Below are 7,783 nucleotides of genomic sequence, written 5' to 3' on the forward strand. Positions count from 1 at the left end.
ATCTGGTAAATGAGAAGGAATGAAACATATTTGGAAAAGATATGGTTTCTCTAATGGCTTATCTTTTACAGACTCATAATCAATTGCTTGTCATTTCAACTAGGAGGTATACAGTGGTATTAAACAGTGATGTGATTTCACCCTGGCTTTAAAGTAGAACAACTGCAATAGAAACATGGAGTCCTTGTTCCAAATAAAAGGGATTTCCTTCAATTCAGGTGGATATGACTGGAAAAATAATTTGTCTGGAAAAATGAATGAATTTGAAATGTACTTTGAGAGTAATAGATCTCATCGATTTTAGAATATTTATTCTGTGAAGTGTGGTGAAGCTCTTATGGAAATAAGAGTTTAAATATAGACACCTCAGCTTCTTTGGTCAATATTAGCTGAACTGTTGATACCAACTAAACATATTAAGATGTCATAATTATTTATCTAGGAAAGGAAGTTGTAAAACAATGTTCTTCCGAGTCCCTAGATACATCAAAAGAATTTCACCTTGAACTTAGTAACATTGTCAATTTAGTGACGCATTTAGAATTGCACTTATATTGGTACATTTTATGGGCTAAGAATTAAAACTAAGAATGCACTTTATATCAGGCATGTAACAGCTGGTTTGCTTTAGTGACATAAATGCTACACTGAATGGATTGCATAGCAATTTTAATTTTTCATCATGGTTTCCCAGATTCTAATTAGCTTTTCTCTTAGCATTCATGGTATAAGACTGACATAATACAGTTTCTTGAAGCTATCCTTTTACTTTAATAGAAGAACAAAAATAGGAATTAAGCTTGAGAGGCATAGCAACAACAAAAATGAACTTTTGTTTCATTATGTAAAGATTTTAAGAATTAACAGTCAAAAGAAGCATTTAGAAAAATCTTTGGGTTATATCAATATTTTAGTGAAAAATCTAAAAATTTGTGTTTTGAAAAATACAGATATTACAGGTCACATCACAATATTTCAAATTCCTGTAAAGAAAGTTGACTTGAGTCCTTGTTCTTTCACTGTAATAGTTCAACACCAAAACAGCCGAAGTAACATTTTTTCAAAGTATCATTTATTTCAGTTACACAGACATGGTGTTAATTTCTCTATATATTTAGATGACTTTTTTCCAGTGAAGCTCTATGAAGGTTTACAGAAAAAGCATTAGATGTATTAATGTTATTTAGCTAGTGTCATTGCCACAGTACCAGCCAGATATTAAAGCATAATAAGCATCTATAGGCACAAGTTTCTTCTCAATTTGAGGAACTTTAGGTCAATAAAGTAGACAGAATCTCAATGATTGCTCATATTCCAATCTATGGACACTGTTGAAGTTACTGCAGATTGTTTTCCAGACATTGTGTGCTTGTTTTAAGTGGGCGTGAGACGAGTAAATGGCTAGTCTCCTGACAGGCTAATGGAAAAGCACGGGTCACTTTAGAGATGAAAGCAAAACAACATGAAATGCACAAGGCTAACCAAAGTGTCCAAATTTAATGCAGATGTCATGAGGAAAATGAACATTTTTGAGCACTTTGAGCTAGTGAAAGTGTTAGTTGCTCAGTTGTATTCAACTCTTTGTGACCCCATAGACTGCAGCCCGCCAGGCTCCTCTGTCCTTGGAATTCTCCAGGCAAGAATATCGGAGTGGGCTGCCATTCCCTCCTCCAGGGGATCTTCCTGACCCAGGGAACCAACCCAGGTCTCTCCTGCATTACAGGCAGTTTACTTTGAGCTAGGATTCCCTGTGTTTAAGAAAACAAAACCTTTTGATAAATAAACCAACTTGGTTTTTTCATTTGATTTCCTTTGTTTTCTTAGTGGTAGACCCTGTTTAATAGGACTAAGTGAAGCACTTAGATGTTTAAAAGACATGTCTCTCAGTTCAGTTCGTGGGGTTGTGACCCCGTGAACCACAACACGCCAGGCCTCCCTGTCCATCACCAACTCCTGGAGTTTAAAGACAAGTATTTATTTTTTTAGAAGGCTTTTTGCAGTGTATTAATTCATTGTCTTCCTGAAAACAAGAGAAAGATAGAAATGCTAAGTGACACTAACCCAATTTAGAGAAAAATTAGTTCTTATGAAATAGTCAATATTGTAGGATATCATTCATGAAAATACTGATTTGTGATGGAATCTCTCAGAAAAATGATTCTATATTATTTCGAGGTCAACTTTGACAACCGATAGCACCTTTATGGAAAGCTTTTGGTTAATTCAGGCACCTCAGACAACCTGATCCAGTGTAAACGTTTGTACTTCTCATCTAAAAATGGCTTCTCAAGAATAAACACACCATATCAAATTTGCAAGCCATAGATGTCTCTCTGGCTTAATAGTTTATCCCCAGTGGCTCTGGGCTGTTAGCATCATTCATTAGGAAGACTTCATGTGTCTGGTTGCTATACCCTAGCTCTTCTCAGAGATATTACACATCCTTTAGTTTCCCTGAGTGGGAGGCATGCTGGCCTAACTAATGAAAGCTGTCACTGCGCAGCGACAGGTCACCAGGACCAGCAACAGTGTTGTGTCATTGCTAGATTATGGTGCAAAATGGTACTTTTAGTGTTGAAGTAAAACCTGATTCATCATCTTATACTTTTTTCTGAGCCAGCGCTTTAAAAGCATGTTATTGCTCATGTACAGCTAAAAAACAAACTGAGTGAAATGAAATTTCAGGTGGAGACTATAAGATAATGAAATGTTGGTCTTCAGCAGTGGACCATAAAATGGCAAAATCTGTAAAACTCGAAAGCCCATTTACTGCCTAGGCAATTAATGTGAATAGGAAAGAAATTGTAATAATAATAATAATACAAATTTTGATGAGTTCAATGTGGCAAGACTCTTTGGTAAAACCATAATTTCTGTTTAAAAATCACATTTAAATGTATTGAATCAAAATTCTTATTTCTATTTCTAGAGCATCGTTTTGAAATAATCTCTTTCACTGTATTTTAGAACCATTGGTTCCTTAATTCTAGAAATGTCAGTGGGTGACAAATATTACTTTTGCCATTTTATAGACAGAGAAATCAATCATCAGAGAAGTTAATTTGTTCGTTGTTGCAGAGTCAGTGGTAAATAGAAGCTGAAGACAGAACGCAAATAAAGTTCATCTCTTTGTTCACTTCATCCAACACTGTAGAGAGACCATACTGCTCCTGAATCCACTGGGAGAAGCAAAACTTAAAGATGACTCTCCCCAGCAGCTTTGGAGCTCACTTTGTTTCGGAAGCTTGACCAGAGCTGGAGAGGCAGCACTTGGCTGTGGCAGGGGAAGTGGCCTATCGTCAGAAACACTGGCATTGCCACTCACAAGCTGTTGGACCTGGAGCAAGTCCTTCCCTGAGTCTGTTCTCATCTGCAAATCCAAACTAACGTTAATCCAAACTGACTGTACATCAGAACTATTGTGAGAATCACAAGGAATAGCAGGGGTAAAATGTACTAAAGTGGATGCAGAGTGCTCTCTACCAAGATGAGGTATTATTACTAATGGTTATTATGGGTATCAGGCTTCCCAGATGGTGCTAGTGGTAAAGAACCACCAGTCAATGCATGACACGTAAGAGATGTGTGTTCGATCCCTGGATTGGGAAGATACCCTGGAGGAGGGCTCCAGGATACCCTGGAGTCAGTTTCTATACTGACTTGCCTAGAGAATTCCATGGATACAGGAGCCAGGCAGGTCACAGTCCATAGGGTCTCAAAGAAACTGAAGCAACTTAGCATGCAAGCATGCATCATGGGTACCATGAGCTAAGCCATGATAGGCAGAAGCCCTTCTATGAAGGGATCTAGGGAGGATACTGTGAGGACTTCCATGTGCAGTTATGAGGGGCCCAAGTTGCATGTTTCTTCTATTAGTGGCTGGGTCATTCTTCATCTCATGTGCCAAATCCCAGGGAAGCCCTTGAACAGCCAGTGTGTAACTAAAGTGAATCCCAGATCCTGACTGCCACATGTTGTTGTTTAGTCACTCAGTCGTGTCTGACTATTTGGTGACACTCCTGCCAGGTTCCTCCATCTATGGGACTTTCTAGGCAAGAATACTTGAGTGGTGGCCATTTCCTTCTCCAGGGGATCTTCTTGACCCAGTGATTGAACCCTAGTCTCCTGCATCTCAGGTGGATTCTTTACCGCTGAGCCTCCAGAGAAGCTACACCAGTTAGAGGACTTCTGATCTTTAGGTTTTAACCTAACCTTTCCTGAAAACTTAGAAGGCTCTCTCTCTCTCTCTTTTTTAAAAAATTATTTTGCTCTTTTTGTTCCAACTGTCTACCAAGCATGCCACTCTAATGCTGCTAGCATTGATCCACCTGTCTCTCTTCTAAGAAAGGTACACAGCCGGCCTTTTGTATCTGCAGGTTTCACGTGTGTGGATTCAACCAACCATAGATTGCCATTTTATAGGACACTTGAGCATCTGCAGATTTGGGTAGCCCTTCCATGCTTTGAAGATTATCAGGGATGGTGGTAACCAGACCCTCATATGCGTGTGTGTGTGTATTCTATAATCATTCTCTTCAGAATATCCTGCCACAGTCTGTCCACTATTTTGGCCTTGAGTATAAAATCTTTTAGACCATACTTTATTTTATTTCTTTTTTAAATATGTATTTATTTACTTGGCTGTGTCAGGTCTCAGTTCCATCATGCGGGATTTTTCGTTGTGGTACGTGGACCCATTAATTGTAGCACACGGGCTTAGTTGCTCCAAATGGGGATTAAACCTGTGTCCCCTGCATTGCAAGGTGGATTCTAAGCCACATTACCACCAGGAAAGTCCCCCATACCTGCATTTTCCTCTTTCTATTAGAAATCGCTGGGAATGGTCACAGCCATGAAAAGCAACAAAAAAAGGTTACTTATCTATAGATCCTTATAAATGTCAGAAGCATGAACTAAAGCAAGCAAACAAAAGCCAGTGATTAGGCTTGGGTAACAGCCCTGTCTAGCCCCGTTCTGACACCTACGTGGCTATTGTGTGTTGACCTCTTTTCCTTGGATTATGTCCTAAACCTATGTATTAACTTTGAATGTAATTACAATGTCAACATACTTTTTTGGTCAGAGACAATTATATGCTGTAATGAGATAAACTCAGGTCTTGCTAATCACAGTGTTACATACTACTGATAATGAACAGTGAGCCCATGTATAATGAAAACATGAGAATCAAAGACATCAAAAGTGGATGAGACACGTTTAAAACACTATTTATTGGAGAGTTAGTGTACAAAGGACATTGTCAAGGGATTAAATTCACAGTTTGTGTTTTCTTAGGCTGTCCCAGCCTTGAGAGACTCGGAAGGATGGGCAGGTGGAAAACGGAATGAGATGAGCAGTTATGATGTAGGTTTTCTGGGGTCTCACTCCCCCTGTTATTGCAGAACCTTTGACTTCCAGTAAAACACTTTTCTAACTTTTTATTTAGGGTGTGTGCAGGTGCTATCTCACTGGCATTCTTTGGGTCCTGCTCTAGTTACAGGCCGTGTTTGTTCCTTCTGATCGTCTAGCCCCGTAAGAGATGCATAGGCTTCCACAAAGCCACCCAGTCAACACCGCCCACAAGCGCTGCTAGGCACCATTATAAGGAACATCCTGCTCTTCTGCTAAAACTTCCAGGTGCCAAAATGAGAACACAGATTCTGGGAACGTCAGTGGCTGAAGGCATGAAGCACATGGCATATTGTGTGCAGAAGGGGCAGAAAAGCCCACCCTTCCCCCATTTCGTGTGGGACTCTGTCCTGTGAGTATCGAAGTATTCCTGTTTTGTGAGATTTTAGTGAAAACAATGATTTCAGGTTATACTCACCATGCCTCCTTTACCTGGGACCGAATTATGGGTCTATGGAGTTAAGAGTGAGGACAAATCGTAGTGATGGATGCCATGTTGAGCCCCTGGATTTCTTTTCTCTCCACTGATGAAATGGTGAAGCATGCAGGTTCTAAGGTCGTACCTGACTCCAAGTTCAGCTCTATTAAAAATAGTTTTGTGATTTTGGGTAATTTCCTTGACTTCTCTGCCTGACTCTTATCTTATCCACTGTAAATTAGGCATAAAATCTATGTTCTAGGAATACGAACCTTCCGAGGACTGTTAAAATAATCTACAAAAGTGGCCAGAACAGAGTCAAGACTCAATAAATATCAGATACCACTTTTTTTCCAAAATATTCAAAGTTTCAGAAAATCTAATTCTTACTATGAAAAAGTAAGATAAACTGATCTTAAATAAGCACAGAAAAAACTTTATAGGAGATTTTGGTATACATAGAATGGGAATTATTTATATCTTCAGGAGGAAAAAAGTCATCTTCTCATCTCATCTCCCTAAGTTAATTTGTAGAGTGAGTAGAAGCTAGTTATGTAACAAATTTGCATGCTGGGTAACAATTTCATTTAGGACATCTCCACAAATGTGTGTATTTATTTTTGTTTGATTTTCTTTATTATCCAGATAGTGCCAGATATCTTGATTGAGCTCCTATTTTTTCCTCCATGACTGGATTAACTGCACTGATGGAATGAAATGAATATTTTTGGTTTAGTGTAATCTGTAGCTTTAATGTCTCTATTTGTGATTTTCTTTATGTGTCAAATGAGAGTTAATCATACATTCTAAGAGATATAATGAGAAAAAACTAGTGAACCTCATCAAAATACTCTGAAAAGCAAAATGTCCTATAAATAATAATGATATATGGTAAGTACAGCATTGAGGACCCTGTTTTATTCCTAAAATAAAGCATTTCCATTAAATTAACATCACAAGAAATGGGAAATTACCATACATTGAAGTTAGGTTAGATTCCTGGTCCATGTTGCAATCAGAATGAGAATCTAGACATTTTTACTAGTATAAGTAAAACAGAAAGCTATTTTATATTTTGTGAATTGTATCTGCTGTGTCATCTCTAGGGGAAACCTATAAAATTAAAGAAAACAAGCTTCAAAAATTAAATTTCATCTTCTTTTCACATAGGTACTTTGAAGCATTAAGTTCAATTTCCAAAAAGGCCCTTAGTAGTGGAAGGTTTTGGTTGAAGAAATAAACTCTTATGTTATGCTAATTGCCTCAGAGGATTTCATTCCATAACATTCTTTTATTCATGAGTGGTGAATGCCAAAACTTATTTCAAAGTATAATGATGAATATGCTCATATAAATTTTGTTCTATCCATAAATGATTGAATATCTTACAGTCAAGAACTGGTTTATGATCACGATGTGAAAGCTGAACTGAGGGTGTTGTTAGGGGTTTTGTTGACCTCTTTTGCATAAAAAATACCACATAGAATCAGGTTGCTACAAATAAATTTGTACAACATCTATTCTTCCCTTCATTTGAATCCACTCAAGCCATCACATGGTATTTACTAATGTCAAAACTCAGTATATTGTATATTTTTTCCATCTTTTGTTACAGTGGTGGTTCGAGGATTTTAAGATATCAAGTCATTAGCTATAAAACAATTCCTGATATTTACTTGTTGAAAGTTACAGTTTTGAGGAGAAAGGATGAAATCCAATATTACTTATATTGAATGTAATAAGATTTAAAGATGGTTCTGAAAATAGTTAAGAAGATTGACTAATGGGAATAATATTGCCAAATCAAAAACTGTGCAATGTATCCAAAATAGATAACATTCATTAGCACAAGTAGCAACTAAAGAAATATTATTTAAAAGCTACCAAAAACATTAGATCATTGTCAAAATAACAGCACACTCTTGGTAATATGACATAGGTTTTACATTATTTTAT

This window comes from Bos javanicus, chromosome 20, assembly GCF_032452875.1.
Source record: "Bos javanicus breed banteng chromosome 20, ARS-OSU_banteng_1.0, whole genome shotgun sequence".
In the NCBI taxonomy this organism is placed as follows: domain Eukaryota; kingdom Metazoa; phylum Chordata; class Mammalia; order Artiodactyla; family Bovidae; genus Bos; species Bos javanicus.